General features: G+C 42.6%; 1 protein-coding gene across 2 annotated transcripts in view; it reads right to left on the reverse strand.

The window, feature by feature from the left end:
• The window catches only part of TMC5 (transmembrane channel like 5), a 73,464-nt gene that overhangs the window by 47,391 nt on the left and 8,099 nt on the right, over positions 1-17,974 (reverse strand). For both annotated transcript variants that reach the window (XM_020281294.2, XM_075995136.1), the window contains one exon: positions 4,383-4,605. The gene's annotated coding sequence lies outside the window, so the exon portion shown is untranslated. The remainder of the gene's footprint in view (positions 1-4,382; positions 4,606-17,974) is intronic.

A 17,974-nucleotide genomic window follows, 5' to 3' on the forward strand; every position in this document is an offset into this window, starting at 1 on the left:
AGGAACCAGCCGTTGGCATAAGGTGGAACTAGGTTTGGCTTCTATTTGCTGGCTGTGTGGATTTGGGCAAGTCACTTCACCTCTCTTAGTCTGTTTCCTCACCCCTACAGTAGTGACAACAATATCTCATAGGATTGTGGTAAGGAATGCATGAGATAAGGCACGTAAAGCAGCCGGCATCAAGGAAGCAACCACTCAATGGAAGCTATTATTTATCACTGTTTCTATTTATGTATAATGTAACCCCTGGTAACTTTCAAAACAGGAGTCAGTGCACGATAAAAATCATGCAAAAACCAGGGCATGATTAAAGAAATAGGAAATGGCCAGGTGTAGTGGCACATGCCTGTAGTCCCAGCTACTCGGGAGGCTGAGGCAGGAGGATGGCTTGAGCCCAGGAGTTGGAGGCTGCAGTAAGCTATGATGACACCACTGCATCATACCACCAGCCTGGGTAACAGAGCCAAGACTCTGTCTTAAAAAGAAAAAAAGAAGAAGAAGAAGGAGAAGAATGAGAAGAAGGAGAAGGAGAAGAAGAAGGAGGAGGAGGAGGAGGAGGAGGAGGGGAGGAGGAGGAGGAGGAGGACGAAGAAGAAAGAAAGAAAGAAAGAAAGAAAGAAAGAAAGAAAGAAAGAAGGAAGGAAGGAAGGAAGGAAGGAAGGAAGGAAGGAAGGAAGGAAGGAAGGAAGGAAGGAAGGAAGGAAGGAAGGAAGGAAGGAAGGAAGGAAGGAAGGGAAGGAAGGAAAGGAAGGAAGGAAAGAAAAGAGGAAACGTCATATAATCAGGTGGAGGAAGGAGCAATCCTACAAAATTCCTAGGGTGACACGGTAACTGTAACTGAGAAACAAAATTTGCCCTGAACTGCTTATTAGCCCAGACTAAAAGGGAATCATGACATGTTATCTAATAGTCACTATTTGGGGTGGGGTGGGGGGAGGGTGGGGGAAAGAAAAAGGAAGTATATCTGTTTTCAAGAGGGCCACACTTTATCCCAGGATCAATTTCTGAAAAGAATTTATCATGAAAACCCTTCTAAAGGTATCAGATAACAGCAAAATGAAGCCAGGACTCAGGGATGCCAGCAAGCAAACACTCAGAAGCTCTAACAACTCCAGAACAAGCCGCAGGAGTCGAGTCTGGAAGAGACTCTGGAGTCCCCTCCAGGTCACTGCAAGGAGATTTGCAGTAAGGCAATGGATACAGCCACTTCTGGCCAATAGGCTGTGAGCGTAAGAGACTTCCAAGCCAAAACTAGAAAAAAAACCCAAAAAACTCAGGCACAGCAGCTCATGCCTATAGTCTCGCAACTCCAGAAGATGGGAGGATCACCTGAGCCTAGGAGTTCAAGGCTGCAGTGAGCTGTGATCACACCTGTAAAGAGCCACTGTGCTTCAGTCTGGGCAACATAGCAGGACCCCATCTCTAAGAAAAAAAGAAGAGAAGAGAAGGGGAGGGAAGGGAAGGGAAGGAAAGGGGAGGGAAGGGAAGGGAAGGGAAGGGAAGGGAAGGGAAGGGAAGGGAAGGGAAGGGAAGGGAAGGGAAGGGAAGGGAAGGGAAGGGAAGGGAAGGGAAGGGAAGGGAAGAAGGGAACTAACCCTTCTGCTCCTTTTTCCCCTGCCATGGCAACCTGTGACATTCCAGATGGGGACGAGTTTGCCAGCCTGGATTCCCGTGTGACTACATGCAGCACACTCCATCCCCGTCCCAACCAAATCACAGTGGCTTTTCATGAACAAGAAATAAACTTATATCTGATAGGCCATTGAGATTTTGAGTGAGTTTATTTTGATACAGCAGAGCTTAGCCTAGCCTGACTGATATAAATCATTTTGGTCTCTGTTTTGAATGGTTGACAGATTTATATATATAATACATGCATGTGTGTGTGTCTATATACATACAATGTCTGATAGCTACTCAGATATATATACATATAGAATAGATAGAGAGATTGGTAGATGGATGGATGGATAGAGGTTATATGTGATCAGCGAACAATGAGCTTCAAATCTGTTGGTACAGTTCTCTGTTGTCTTGTCATTTGACCGGATCCTGGAGGGTGCTCTAACACTACCACCTGCACTGGAACAAATTCCTAAACAAACAAAAAGCTAAGCCCACAGCAAAGGATTGGGAAAGAGAGAAGGAAGTGACCACAAGGAAATAGTCTCATATTGATGTCAAATGAAGAGGGAGTAGCCTTATGAGAAGCTTACTGCTAGCTTCCTGTTAACTATTAGAGGAGCAAATGGAATATCCTGCCTGTTCAAAAAAAATGATAATTTTGCTTGGTTCCTTGGAAAAAACACAAAGAGGGTACTATCCTCTTTTTTTTTCTTTTCTTAGTTTTTATTTTTCTACCTCCTCAATAAGGGCTATTGAACTATTTACTCTAAGTTCTCCTTTTGCTCTCCCATTTAGGGTTTCTCACTTCACTGTGTCAATGGTTTTCAATCACATTCCCGAGCAATGATGTATCTTCTAAGGCTGTTAATTGGGGACTCCTTATTTGATGTTGCAAGGCCTCCTGGTTTGAGTAACTATCAAATGATAGTTATGGGTCATAACTATCTTGTCTTTGTCATTCAGCTAATACAGGAATCTTCAGGGGATAAACTACACCCTAGAGTATGGATGAAGTCACACTCAGCCTATATATCTGGCTGCTCTGCTGCTCTTAGTCCTTCCAACCTCAAGCTAAAATAAGTCGAGGCAACGAGCTCTGTTCTGCATCGCCAAAGTGATCCACAAAACATACGGACTCAGCCAGGGTCACTAAGGGCTCTGATTTGTGTGTAATGACAAACAAATGGAAACTGCCCAAAAACCCATCGACCTGGGATGGGCTGAATCAGTCACAGGACATCTGCACTATGGGATATCATGGAGCTGTCACGAAGGACACTTTAGATCTCTGTGTGCCGGCAGACAGTGGCCAGCTATGATTCTGTGTCTAATCTCCTTTTCCCATCGCCTGCCCCAGGGCCAGACATGCAGACTGTAAACTGTTCAAAACTTAATTTTGGGCCGACACGGTGGCTCACGCCTGTAATCCTAGCACTCTGGGAGGCTGAGGCGGGCGGATTGTTCAAGGTCAGGAGTTCGAAACCAGTCTGAGCAAGAGCGAGACTCCGTTTCTACTATAAATAGAAAGAAATTACTTGGCCAACTAAAATATATAGAAAAAATTAGCCGGGCATGGTGGCACATGCCTGTAGTCCCAGCTACTCTGGAGGCTGAGGCAGTAGGATAGCTTGAGCCCAGGAGTTTGAGGTTGCTGTGAGCTAGGCTGACGCCACGGCACTCACTGTAAACTGGGCAACAAAGCAAGACTCTGTCTGAAAAAAAAAAAAAAGGAAAAGAAAAAAAAACCTTAATTTTGCTAATTAAAGCCATTTATTACCTGAAAGACAGGAAAGAGAAAAGAGCTTTGTAAAACCCCAAACCTGACCAGCACCAATGCAGAAAGTTGCCCCATAAAAGGCAAAGACAGGGCACAACTTCTCATTTTGGCTGTACATGTTATCTTCTAAAGGGGTGAACTTTTTGTCGTGTCAACACGTGACAAGGTTAACCTTTCAACCTAACGTGACAAGGTTAACCTTTCAACCTAAATGAAATCAAGTTTCTTTGTGCCACCAACAATCCCCTAAATGATAAAAGATACACATTTAAGACCCACGGTCAAGACTATAAAAGTGATTCTACAGGAACTCTTAACTAGTTCCAAAGAACCATCATCTATTTGAGTTAAAATAGATCAACCAAATATTTTTTAATTGTTTTTGTATGGAGGGGGAGAAGGAAAGAATCTAGAGTCACCAACATTTTATTTTGCCAAATAAGGACATTAAAAAACAATGACAGCCAGCACAATTGATTATCACCATTATTGCATAAAACATTTTATGGATATTTTTTTTAAAAGAGAGAGGAACCTGATCTCAAAAGGATGGGCAGGGCTGGGCATGGTGACTCACACCTATAATCCCAGCACTTTGGAAGGCCAAGGTGGGAGGATCACGTGAGGCCAGGAATTCAAGACCATCCTGGGCAACACAGCAAGACCCTATCTCTATAAAAAACAAAAAGATAAGCTGGGTGTGGTGGCTTGCACCTGGGTGTGGTGGCTTGCACCTGGGTGTGGTGGCTTGCACCTGTAGTCTCAGCTACTAGGGAAGCTGAGGCAGGAGGATCAATTGAGCCCTGGAGTTTGAGGTTGCAGTTATCTATTAGGATGCCACTGCACTCTAGCCCAGATGATAGAGCAAGACTGTGTCTCAAAAAAATAAATAAATAAAATAAAAAAACACAAAAAAATTTAATTTGAAAAGGAAGGGCATTTCATTTAATTGAATAAATTTAGTGTTATGAAAACTTACTTTTTTACCCTTACTTTTCTCACTTTGTCCCAAATAGATGCAAACTTTGCACAAACCAGCTTGGTCTTCGGGTGCGGTTGGGAACAGCTGTAGTCACATGTCCTTGTGTTTTCTCCCAGGCTGGCTGTTGATAGGAGCTGGGCTATAACAGGGGTTATAATCTCTGACGCTGGTCTGAAGTCTGAATATTCCAAATTGCTGACTGCAGGCACAGCCTCCTGTCCTGGAAATCAGAAGACAGAGGACTTTGACTTCCACAAAAGACAGTCTCACACCTTACGGCCCAGTCAGGTACACTTCCAAGTGGAAAACGCTAGCTCGAATGCCTCCTTGGTTTTTTTCTGTCTTAATAATGTGAAAGAAACATTAGACAACAGTGAAGCATAAGGGATACAAGAACAAACATTAACAAATACTGATCTTTTTTTCATATTAATTCCAGAGTTGTTTTTATTTTACCCAAGAAATAAAACATTACTGGTAAACCTGTCTCATGCCTCTCCCTAACCCAGTCTTCCACCAATTCCCCTGCCCTTCCCCATCTGGAAGCTACCGCTCATGAATGTGGTGTGTGGCTTCGCAGCACCCGTTGCTCATACTTTGACCACCATTAAGAATTGCATTGTGTCTCCCCCAAAAAAGTATGTTGAAGTCCAAGCCCCGAGTGCTTCAGAATATGACCTGATTTGTAAGTAGGGTCTTTGCAGAGGTAATCAAGCCAAGATGAGGTCATTGGAGTGGGACCTAATCCAGTGTGACTAGTGTCCTTATGAAAAAGGGAGATTGGGACACGGACACACAAAGACACAGATCATGTGAAGATTGGAGTTATCCTGCCACAAAGCAAGGAACAGCTGGGGCTACCCGGAGTTGGAAGAGGCAAGTAAGAATCCTCCACGTTCAGGTTTCAGAGGAACCATTCTCCTGCCAAACCTTGATTTCAGGCATCTAGCCTCCAGAATGGTAAGACAATATATTCTGTTGTTTAAGCCGCCCAGTCTGTGGTGCAGCCCTAGGAAGCTAGCACAACCACATGTGTGAGTATCAATATGTGACAATATTGTAGTTTCATGCCTAAAAGTTATACATATCTTTTATATATAATATATAAGATTATTTATAAGTATATATATTTTAATATGGGCTATATAGAATAGATAACAATATATTCTATATGTACTAGAATATATGGAATATGCAGAATCCATAAGAATATATTATATATGATTATATATTAATATATAATATATTCCACATATAATTTTATGTTATACATAATATTTATATATCTTAAACTATTATATAACATATAAAATGGTATATATAATTTATATTAAAAATATATAAGTAGCCTACTCATTTTCACATTGTCATCCCAGAAGGACAAACAGGAATATCCCTCTAAATTCATCGTTCTTCCTTTTCCCTAGATTACAGCCAATCACAGAGCTGTACACAACCTGCAGCAAGGCAGTGCCAGAAGTTAACATAGAAAACCAAGAATTGCTGCATGAGCCTCCGTTAAAGCAGGTTTTCTCAATCTCGGCACTACTGACGCGGTGGGCTGGATGGTCCTTTGTTTGGGAGGCAGGGGACTGTCGTATGCATCGTAGGATGTTTGGCAGCATCTCTGTCCTCTGTCCTCTAGATGCCAGTCGTACCTGCCCCAACTCATAACAACCAAAAATGTCCCAGGCATTGCCAGATGTCCTTTGGGGGGCAAATTACCACCACCACCCCCATCACCAAGTTTGGGAAATGGTTGCGTTAGGCTGAGATTAGCATGGGAAGACCTCAGGGCTTTTCCAACTCTCCAAGTCTATGATGTAAAGAAAAATTCAGACGAAGAAAGAAAAAGGAAGTTAAGCAGAGGAAAGATTTTTTTCATTAAAGTGAAAGAAGAGGACATTTTAGATGAAAGTGAAACCCAAATTAGGAGTGAAATAGATAAAGTAAGAAAATGTACTTCTGAGACGTCCTAACTTCCATTGCTTACTTTGAGCCAGGTTATTAAGTAGAATGATATACATGCATGCTCTCACTTAATCTTTTATTTTTATTTTAGAGACAGGGTCTCCCTCTGTTGCCCAGGCTAGAGTGCAGTGGCACAAACATAGCTCACTGCAGCCTCAAACTCCTGGGTTCAAATGATCCTCCCGCCTCAGCCTCCAGAGTAGTCGGGACTACAGGCACACATCACCATGCCTGGCTACGTTTTTAAAATTTTTTGTAGAGATGGGGTCTTGCTATGTTGTCCAGGCTGATCTTGAACTCCTAGCCTAAACTCCTGGCCTTAAGGCAATCTTCCTGCCTCAGCTGCCCAAAGTGCGGGGATTATACACATTAGTCATGGCACCTGGCCTGCTCACTTAATCTTCACAAGTGTAGGATGCTTCACGCTTCCATTTTACAGATGAGGACACTGAGGCTTAGTAGGACTCCACAACTTTTCTGAGTTCTTATAGATGGTAAGCAGGCACAAGAATTTAAATATAAGCTGAGTGAGTTCTTAACTACTACATTTGACTGACTCACTCACTTTTTTATTTACTTACTTAGTTACATATTTTGAAAACTCAATTACGATTGCTCAGGCAGAAAGAGAAATAAAGAGAGAGTTTTTTTCCCCTATTAAAGATAGAAAATAAAAACAAAAGGGGTCTGGTCCAGTTAAAAAGAAGCCTTCTTTATGGAAAGGAAAACAGTGAACAAAACTGGGTGAAAGGGACAAGAAATTTCCTGACTCACAGTCATTTCAAAATGAAAATCAGTTTTAAAAAAGATGTAAAAGACTAAAGCACTGTGTCTAGAGGAAAGGAGGAGAGAAAAAATAAGCGGAAATAAGCTGAATGTGTAAATACTTTCCCTCATGAACAAACTCCAAATAAGCGTCAGAGGCTTTCAAATAAATCACAATTAGCAACAATCAAAGTTCATTGAGTTTTTGAATTGTGACATTTACTTAAAGCTGTAAAGCAAGCACAGTGAAATTGTCATTGTTGTATTGAACAGATATTCATCACAGCAATAAAAGGAAATTTAAAAAACCAAGATTGGCCGAGCACGGTGACTCACACCTGTAATCCTAGTGCTCTGGAAGGCCAAGGTGGGAGGATTTCCTGGGAGACCAGCCTGAGTAAAAGTGAGACCCCGTCTCTACCAAAAAGAATGAGCAGGGGGAAAAAAAAGAAAAACCCAAGCCAAGCATGTGGCACACCCCTGTAGTCCCACCTACTCGGGAGGCTGAGGCAGGAGGATCACTTGAGCCCAGGAGTTTGAGGTTGCTGTGAGCTAGGCTGAGGCCACAGCACTGTACCCGGGGCGGCAGAGTGATACTCTGTCTCAACAAAAACAAACAAGACAATTGAACACAACCTCTTCACAACCCCTGCACCTTCATAAAAAATTAAATAAGTAAATAAAATCCCTGAACACATTGCAAATCTCCACCTCCACCTGACAAAGGCAGCCGACAAACGTGATACTGTCATGCCCGCCTCCTCCACCTGAGCACCAAGGAGCAAAGAGGAGGCAGAACCTGGGGGTTTTAAAGAGAGTGAGGGAGATTCCCTTGGTGATCCAGAAGGAGGTATTTCCTAGGGATCCCAGAAAAACTAGACAGTAGGGCACAGGTTTTTTTTTAAAAAAAGGCTCAGTAATTCTCCACCTTCATCCACCCACCTTAAAATTCTTCAGTGGCTTTTCACTGAGTTTAGTATAACATCTAAACTACTTACTATGGTCTGAAAAGTACTCTGTGAGCTGGCCCCTGCCCACCTCTCCCCTGGCTCATCATTCTGTAAATCAAGAGTCAGCACACTCTTCTGGAAAGGACCAGAGAGCATGTATATTCAGCTTTGTGAGCCATCTGCCATTGTAGTACAAAAGCAGCTACAGACAACACAATTGAACGAGTGGGTCTGTGTTCCAATGTATGGACATTAAAACGTGAATGTCAAGTAATTTTTGCGTACCACGAAATATTCTTCTTCTTTTGACTTTTTTCAACAATTTAAAAATTATAAAAACCATTCTTAGTTCATGGGTTCCCTTTGAACTTCAAGCTGTAGTTTGCTGACCCCTGTACCAAACAGGCTAGCCTGTTTTCCTGGGTCATGGGCTTTGCACATGCTGTTCCCCTGGCTGGAATGCTTTGCCCTCCATTCTGCTTGGCTAACTTCTCATCTTTAAGGTCTCAGCTTAAAGCGTACTTTCACAGAGAGGCTTTCTTTATTCTCCCACATCCAAATAGTTCCCCTTAAGAGTAAATCTGGGGCTGGGCCCGGTGGCTCACACCTGTAATCCTAGCACTCTGGGAGGCCGAGGCAGGAGGATCGTTCAAGGTCAGATGTTCGAAACCAGCCTGAGAAAGAGCAAGACCCTGTCTGTACGAAAAATAGAAAGAAATTAATTGGCCAGAAAGAAATTAATTGAGGCAGGAGGATCCCTTGAGCCCAGAAATTTGAGGTTGCTGTGAGCTAAGCTGACTCCATGGCACTCTAACCTGGGCAACAGAGTGAGACTCTGACTCAAAAAAAAAAAAAAAAAAAAAAAAAAGAGTAAATCTGGTATTATCTTGCCCTTTTTCCTATAGGATATATCACTTTGTATTAATAATTAAATATTAACTTTGTGTACTCATTTTCAATATCTGTCCTCCACTACATTGAAAGCTCTGTGAGAGTGGGGCTTATTCTGTCTGCTCACTGTATCCCCAGCGTCTAGTACCATGCCTGGCACATAGGAGGCACTCAATTCATGTTTGTTACATGAATAAATGAATGAATGTTGCTGCACAAAGTTCCCATTCATCTCAACCTGATGCCTGATGCCCATGCTGGTGGTTGCCACCCTTAGCCGTTGGGGATGGGTGCTGTGCAGACTGGCATGTCCCATGCCTAGGTCCGTATCTGGCACAGGAATGAGATTTTCTTCAAACATATCCCATTTATAAATTGAGGGTTTGGATTTAGTTTAGGAATTCTTAAATGGATAATTTCCCTCATGGAAAATAACAAGGTATTTCCTAGCAATACTCACTTCCTTTTTTTTTTTTTTTTTTTTTTTGAGACAGAGTCTCACTTTGTTGCCCAGGCTAGAGTGAGTGCCATGGCATCAGCCTAGCTCACAGCAACCTCAAACTCCTGGGCTCAAGCAATCCTCCTGCCTCAGCCTCCCAAGTAGCTGGGACTACAGGCATGCACCACCATGCCCAGCTAATTTTTTCTTTTTCTTTTTTTTATTTTAGCGTATTATGGGGGTACAAATGTTAAGGTTACATATATTGCCCATGCCTCCCTTCCCCAATTTTTTCTATATATATATTAGTTGGCCAATTAATTTCTTTCTATTTATAGTAGAGACGGGGTCTCGCTCTTGCTCAGGCTGGTTTCAAACTCCTGACCTCGAGCAATCTGCCTGCCTCGGCCTCCCAGAGTGCTAGAATTACAGATGTGAGCCACCGCGCCCAGCCTGCTCACTTCCTTTTTAATACCTATTCAATATTCCTAATCAACAACTACAGTAGGTAAAGTCTCAGTTAGTGCTAACAGGTCTTCAACACCTCTCTAAACTTCCCATGGTCTCTTTTTGAACAAAGATAAAGCAAAGATCCAAGTTCAGAACCTTCATGAGGCCACACCTTAAGACTAGAATTTAGCTATTTTAGTTTTAAACTAACATACAGCAAAAAAAAATGTGATGTATAGATCTATGAGTTTTAACATGTGTATCTCACGTCATGTAACCAACACCATAATTAGCATACAGGACAGTTCCATCACTTCAAAACTCCTTCCTGCCACCACCCTGCAGTCAACTTCTCCTTCCCGCCTTAGCCCACCACGGATCTGTTTTCTGTCTCTCTGGTTTTGCCTTTTCCAAAATGTCACATAAATGGAACCACGCTGTGTGCAGCCCTCTGAGACAGGCTTCTTTCACTTGGCATAATTTAACTAGAATGTAATAACATGGCTTTTTCCCCTTTGGATGTATATGTATGTCTATAAATACGCAGTCCCCGATATTTATAAGCAAATGATACAAGTTTCCCATTGACAATAGTTACATCAGATTCCTTCTGTTAGGTAAAAAGAATAGATAAGTGACAGTATGCATGGTAAGAAGATGATGAAGAAGAAATGATGAAGGTGGAACACAAATGACTAAAGTTTGGGAAACAATGGACGTTAAGCAATAATACAATTGCACACTCTCCTCAGCCCCTACACACGCGCGCACACACACACACACACACACACACACACACACACACACACACAGAAGATCAGTCTGTAATTCTACGAATTCTTGAAAGGGGATAAAAAGGAAGAAACCACTTATTCCCACGCATCTCATTTCAACCAAACTTTCACCATAGCAATTCTGGAAGCTTTGATTCCTTTTGCAGACACTTGATCTTGGAAAGACAGTCCCAACGTGAAGGGTGATGGCCACCACAAGTTCATGAGCGGCTGCCCAGGCACCAGGTCATCCGATGGTCAGATACATGCACATTTCAGCAGGGATGTTGATTTCATTTCCTTGTGCTTCACTGTTCGTTCTAGGCTTGTCATGTTAGCTGAGCGATTACTTTGGCTGCCAGCCTTGATGCTAAAACAAAGAAATGCCTGGGGACTCCTTTGTCTGCGGTGTGTAATGTTTAGAACCAGGAAATAAAGAAAATGTAAATAGTCTCTAAAATGCATGTGACGGCCGGGCGCGGTGGCTCACGCCTGTAATCCTAGCACTCTGGGAGGCCGAGGCGGGTGGATTGCTCAAGGTCAGGAGTTCAAAACCAGCCTGAGCGAGACCCCGTCTCTACCATAAAAATAGAAAGAAATTAATTGGCCAACTAATATATATATATATAAAAATCAGCCGGGCATGGTGGCTTGTGCCTGTAGTCCCAGCTACTTGGGAGGCTGAGGCAGGAGGATCGCTTGAGCCCAGGAGTTTGAGGTTGCTGTGAGCTAGGCTGACGCCACGGCACTCACTCTAGCCTAGACAAGAAAGAGAGACTGTGTCTCAAAAAAGAAGAAAATAAATAAATAAATAAATAAAAAATAAATAAATAAAATGCATGTGAGGAATAAACCTTTCATCACTCACTTAACAAAGCCTTCCCCAGAACGAAACATTTGTTAGTGTGAGACCAGAGCGAGAGTGTCAGGCACATTCGTGATTTATCATTCATGTCTATGATTTCAACACAGCAATATCGAAGCTATGAATAGGAAGGAGGAAATATAAATATAGCAAAATAGTTACCTCTCTTCTTCTTTTTTTAGGTTTTCCTTTCTCAAAGAAATTTACTAAGTTTTCAAGACATTTATTTAATTCTGGGAGAAAGGTAATTATTCTTTAGGAATGCAAAGAGAATATAAGATCTTTAGCTTGTTAAAGGAGCAAGAAAGAGTCAGAAACTGGAAGGTGAAAATGAATTTTAATTGCACGAAGGACATCACCTAGACATGACAAAAAAAATCCATCAAGAAAATGGTTGAATGTACCGTATTTACCACAGAAGCAGCAAATGCTTCTTATAACACTGGATTAAGGTGAGTTCTAATATATTTTTAAAATAAGAATTGGGAAATTTGGGGGGAAAGAGTTGGCAAATGTCACCAATTAATGTCCACAAATATGAGAAGCCTCTCAAATCTCATCCCACTGACTAAGATACTTCCCCTTTTCCCATAATCCTTCCTTGGAACCATGAATCTAGAGCAGTAGTTCTCAAGCAGAGGCAATTTTGCCGGGGAGCACATTTGGCAATGTCTGGAGACCTTTCTGGTTACCACAACTTGGGGCAGGAGGTGTGCTATTGGCATCTAGTAGCAGAGGCTGGGGTGCTGCTAAACGTCCTACAATGCACAGGACTGGCCTCCCACAACAGAGAATGATCTGGCCCCAAAAGTCAATAGGGCCAAGGTTGAGAAACCTTGATCTAGGGCAATGCTGCCCTATAGAACTTTCTATAATGGTGGAATTGTTCTACACCTGCTCCGTCCAATGTGGCAGCCACTAGACACATGTGGCTATGGCTAGTTCAACTGAGGAACTGAATTTTTAATTTTATTTAATTTAACTTAAATTTCATTTATTTAAATTAAAATTTTAAATCACCATAACTGGCTATAGGGCTACCATATTGTGCATGCAGCTCTAGGGAAGGAAAAGAGAGTGTGGGACCAAGCCTAAAGGAAAGCCAATATTTAAAGCATCATTGATCAGGGAGCAGCAGAGGACATCGAGCGTGGGTGCCCATGGAGTTGGGGCCCAGGGATCATAAGGTGACCAACTTGTCCCAGTTTGCCCAGGATTCCCCTGGTTTTAGCCCTAGAAGTTCTGTGTCCTGGGAACCACTTCAGTTCCAGGGAAACCACCCTAGCTCATGTTCCATTCCCAGAAGTTGTTTTTTTTTTTCAGTATTTATCAATTTTTTAAATTTAATTATTATTTTTTATTTTAGCATATTATGGGGGTACAAGTGTTAAAGTTACATATATTGCCCATGCCCCCCCCTCAAGTAAGAGCTTGAAGCATGTCCATCCCCCAAACGTTGCACATCTTACTAGTTGTGGTTGTATATACCCATCCCACCCTCCTGACACCCGATAAATGTTACTTCTATATGTCCACTTAGGTGTTGATCCATTAATACCAATTTGCTGGGGAGTACATGTGGTTCTTGTTTTTCCATTCTTGAGATACTTCACTTAGTAGAATGGGTTCCAGCTCTAACCAGGAATATACAAGAGGTGCTATATCACCATTGTTTCTTAAAGCTGAGTAGTACTCCATGGTGTACATATACCTCATTTTATTAATCCACTCATGAATTGATGGGCACTTGGGTTGTTTCCACAGCTTTGCAATTGTGAATTGTGCTGCTATAAACATTCTAGTGCAGATGTCTTTTTCATAAAGTGACTTTTGATATTTTGGGTAGATTCCCAGTAGTGGAATTGGTGGATCAAATGGTAGATCTACCTGTATCACTTTGAGGTATCTCCATATTGCTCCAGGTTGAACTAGTTTGCAGTCCCACCAGCAGTGTAGGAGTGTTCCTTTCTTTCCACATCCATGCCAGCATTTATTGTTGGGGACTTTTTGATAAAGGCCATTCTCACTGGAGTTAATTGATATCTCATTGTAGTTTTGATTTGCATTTCCCTGATGATTAGAGATGTTGAACATTTTTTCATATGTTTGTTGGCCATTATTCTGTCTTCTTTTGAGAAGTTTCTGTTCATGTCTTTTGTCCATTTTTTGATAGGGTTGTTTGATTTTTTCCTGCTGATTTTCCTGAGTTCTAAATAGATTCTAGTTATCAGCCCTTTATCAGATGTGTAGCTTGCAAAAATTTTCTCCCATTCTGTGGGTTGTCTGTTTGTTCTCTTGACAGTTTCTTTGGCTGTGCAGAAGCTTTTTAATTTGATCAGGTCCCATTTGTTTTATTTTTGTTGCTGCTGTGATTGCCTTTGGGGTCTTCTTCATAAATTCTTTGCCTAGGCCAATGTCTAGAAGAGTATTTCCAAACTTTTCCTCTAGCATTCTAATAGTTTCACACCTAAGGTTCAAGTCTGTTACCCAGCATGAGTTGATTTTTGTGAGAGATGAAAGGTGTGGGTCTTGTTTCAGTCTTCTATATGTGGCTATCCAGTTTTCCAAGCACCATTTATTGAATAAGGATTCTTTTCCCCAATGTATGTTTTTGTCTGCTTTGTTGAAGATTCGTTGGCTATATGAGGATGGTTTTATATCTGGGTTCTCTGTTCTGTTCCACTAGTCAATGTCCCTGTTCTTGTGCCAGTCCCAAGCTATTTTTATGACTATAGCCTTGTAGTATAGTTTGAAGTCTGGTAAATTGATACCTCCTATTTTGATTTTATTGCCTAGGATTGATTTTGCTATACGGGGTCTTCTCTGGTTCCATACAAAGCGTAAAATTATTTTTTCTATATCTGTGAAAAATGATGATGGTATTTTGATAGGGTTTGTGTTGACTCTGTAGGTCACTTTGGGTAGTATAGACATTTTAACAATGTTGATTCTGCCGACCCATGAGCATGGTATATTCTGTTTATGTCCTCCAGGTGCTTGTCAAGAAAATAATTCATCCCAGGGATGCAGAGATTGTTCAACATATGCAAATCTATAAATGTAATTCACCATATAAACAGAAGCAAAAACAAAGACCATATGATCCTCTCAATAGACGCAGAAAAAGCATTTGACAAAATTCAACACCCTTTTATGATAAGAACACTCAACAAAATAGGCATAGACGGGGCTTACCTAAAAATGACACAAGCCATATATGACAAACCCACAGCCAATATCATACTGAATGGGGAAAAGTTGAAAGCATTCCCACTTAGAACTGGAACAAGACAAGGTTGCCCATTATCTCCACTTCTATTCAACATAGTGCTGGAAGTCCTTGCTACAGCAATTAGACAAGAGAGAGGAATTAAGGGTGTCCAAATGGAAGCAGAAGAGATCAAACTCTCACTTTTTGCTGATGACATGATATTATACCTAGAAAACTCCAAGGATTCAACCAAGAGACTCCTTGAATTGATAAATGAATTTGGTAAAGTCTCAGGATACAAAATCAATACACAGAAATCAAAAGCATTCATATACACCAACAACAGTAAAATTGAGAACCAAATCAAGGACTCAATTCCCTTCAAAATAGCAACAAAGAAAATAAAGTACCTTGGAATATATTTAACTAAGGAGGTAAAAGTCCCAGGAGTTTTAATTCAGTAAATCTGGAGTGGAACCTGGGAATTTGGCTTCTTATTGGGTTTCCCAAGTGATTCTTCTACGCTCCAAGTTTAGGAATCACTGCAGATCAGCAGGCAAGGAGCAGGCAGAGAGGAGGGAAGAAAAATGTGGACTCATGGGTTGCATGTGCCGTGGCAGCTTGGTCCCTTCTTGCTTGGCTGGACTGTCCCACTCCACCCCAGAAGAGGGAGGACCCCCTCCCTCTCTGGGAGAGTTGGAGACAGCTCGAACTGCACATCCCAACTCTTGCACCTGCTGGAATCTACTAGGAGTGGGCTCCTCTGCCCACTCGTCTGCCAACAAGGAAGGACTCCACTCCCTGGAGACCTGCAGGCCGCAGAAACCCATTCTCTTCCCCTTCCCCACGCTCAGTGTGCTCAGAATCCTGCCGGGAACAGTAAAAAAAATGACAAATGTGTGACGAGGGTTCCTCTCTGTTCTCCCCCACTGGAGGCAGTGAAGCTGGGTGAGCTTTGTCCCCACCCTGCCAGTCTGGGTCTGCGTCAAGCCTCTTCTAGGGGAAAAATGACCTTAACCTAAAATCCTGTATCCACCAAAACTACAAAGCAAATCTGAGGACAAAACAGAGACATCGGCAGATAGTGCAAGCGTAAGAAAGTTAACCTCCTCTGCGCTTGTTCTTTAAAAACTGCTTGTGGGACAAAGAAGGTATGTGGGAGAAAGGAAGAAATGCCCTGCACCTAGAAAGCGGTCTTGGCCCAAATTACGTCACTCAACAAAGAGAATGAATGAGGACTGGGTGGCCGCAGAGAGGTAGTAAAGGCTGTGTGTTTTCTCTGTCAACAGCAAAAAATTAAAGACAAACGGAAACGCCAAAACAAGCAATCCCCAAGGCTGTAAGGAAAGTAAGATCCAGACGTGAACAAACTCTGACCTGACTGTGAGTGACTAAGGGAGTTCAGGAGAAGAAAACTCAACACACCTGGACCTTTGAATCTGTTTCCTTCAGTGGCTCAGACTAAATGTCCCTTTTTATGGGCCCAATTTCCCTAATATGCACATAACCGTAGCCTTATAGCAAGGCATATTAGTGCTCTATTTTGCTGTTATTGTTGTGATCTTGAGATAGAATCTCGCTCTGTCATCCTAGCTCTGTCACTCAGGCTAGAGTTCAGCAGCATCATGATAGCTCACTGTGACATCAAGCTCCTGGGCTCAAGCGATCCGCCTGCCTCAGCTTCCAGACTACAGGCATGTGCTGCCGTGCCTGGCTAATTTTTTATTTTTTGTAGAGATTGGGGTCTTGCTATGTTGCCCAGGCTGGTCTCAAACACCTGGCCTCAAGCGATCTTCTTGCCTGAGCCTCCCAATGTGCTAGGATTACAGGCGTCAGCCACCATGTCAAGCCCTAGTTCTCAATTTTTACAATCCACCTATGTGATATTGTGGTTTATAATAAGAAATATATCTTTAGTCTTTATCGCAGGTTCCTGGCATAGAGCTCCTAAAATCTTTGTCATTTCCTAAGGGATAGGGGTACTAGGAGCATCCTTTGTTCTAATATTTGGTCTTCGATCCCTTGGAATTTCCTGGATGATGGGAGCATCTTTTGTTCTAATGAGGCAACTCTCTCTGGGGCTCCTGGATGGGGTCTGGTCACCAGAAAGACCAAGCCATGATTAGAAGCTTGGAACTTTCTGCCCCACCCCCTTCCTCTGGGACCAGCAGAGGGGCTGAAGAGTGAGTTAATCACCAATCATGCTTATGTGATGAAGCTTCCATAGAAGCCCTCAGTACAGGGGTCAGAGAACTTCCAGGTTGAACATATCCGCATGCCCAGAGTATGACACACACTAATTCCATGGGGACAGAAACTCCTGAACTTGGTACCTTTCTGGAACTCACCCTAGTACCTCCTTATCTGGCTGCTCCCCTGTATCATTTAGCATATCCTTTAAATAACAGGCGAGCACAGTGTGTCCTGGAGTTGTGTGGGACATTCTAGTAAATGATCTATCGGGCGTGGCGGCATCATCTACTTTACAGCTGATTAGTCAGAAGTTTCCATAGGCCTGGACTTACAATTGGCACCTGAAGCAGGGGGCAGTCTTGTGGGACTAAGCCCTTAACCTGTGGGTTCCGACACTAACTACAGGCAGATTGTGTCAGGATTTAATTAAGTTACGAAGCACCCAGCTGGTGCTGGAGATTTGGCTGGAGTGGAAATAAAACCCCACACACCTGATCACACAAGAGTTCTGTTTTTTCCTAATACTCAACCTATGATGCAAGAAACGTATCCATGTAGTTTATAAGACACAATATACATGTGTATAAACTATAATATGTAAAAAAGTAATTTCTAGAAGTGGGGCAATGGCGGGGGAGGAACTTTACTAGAGGAAAATGTGGAGGTACTCATGTCCTCATGGTAGGAAGGGGGGAGTCAGGAGATGTTGTCCGGGTCCCCGGAACTGCAAAGACACACGTTATGTGTGGGGCGCGGTGTCAACGCCATTACAAGTTGGCGCCTGTTTCCGGCTTTGCCTAGAGCAGCTAACAAGTTCAGCGCATGCGCAATTGTCGGTTGCCCTGTGGCACGAGAATCCAAACAAAGGGTCCTGCTATGGACTAATGCTTTGGTGGCTCGACAGCTGAACGGCCTATCACAGCTTAGGGGTTGTACTTCTGGGGTATATAGTGGCCTGCGCGCTGCCGGGCTGGGTCTTCCGCATCATGTAAGTCTAAAGGGAACCCCATTAAAGCACGGTCAGAAGAACTCCTGTTGCCGCGTCTTCCTTGCTGGCGAGGCGGGCGCGACAGTTATGGGC

The sequence above is a fragment of the Microcebus murinus genome, chromosome 19, assembly GCF_040939455.1.
Source record: "Microcebus murinus isolate Inina chromosome 19, M.murinus_Inina_mat1.0, whole genome shotgun sequence".
NCBI lineage: Eukaryota > Metazoa > Chordata > Mammalia > Primates > Cheirogaleidae > Microcebus > Microcebus murinus.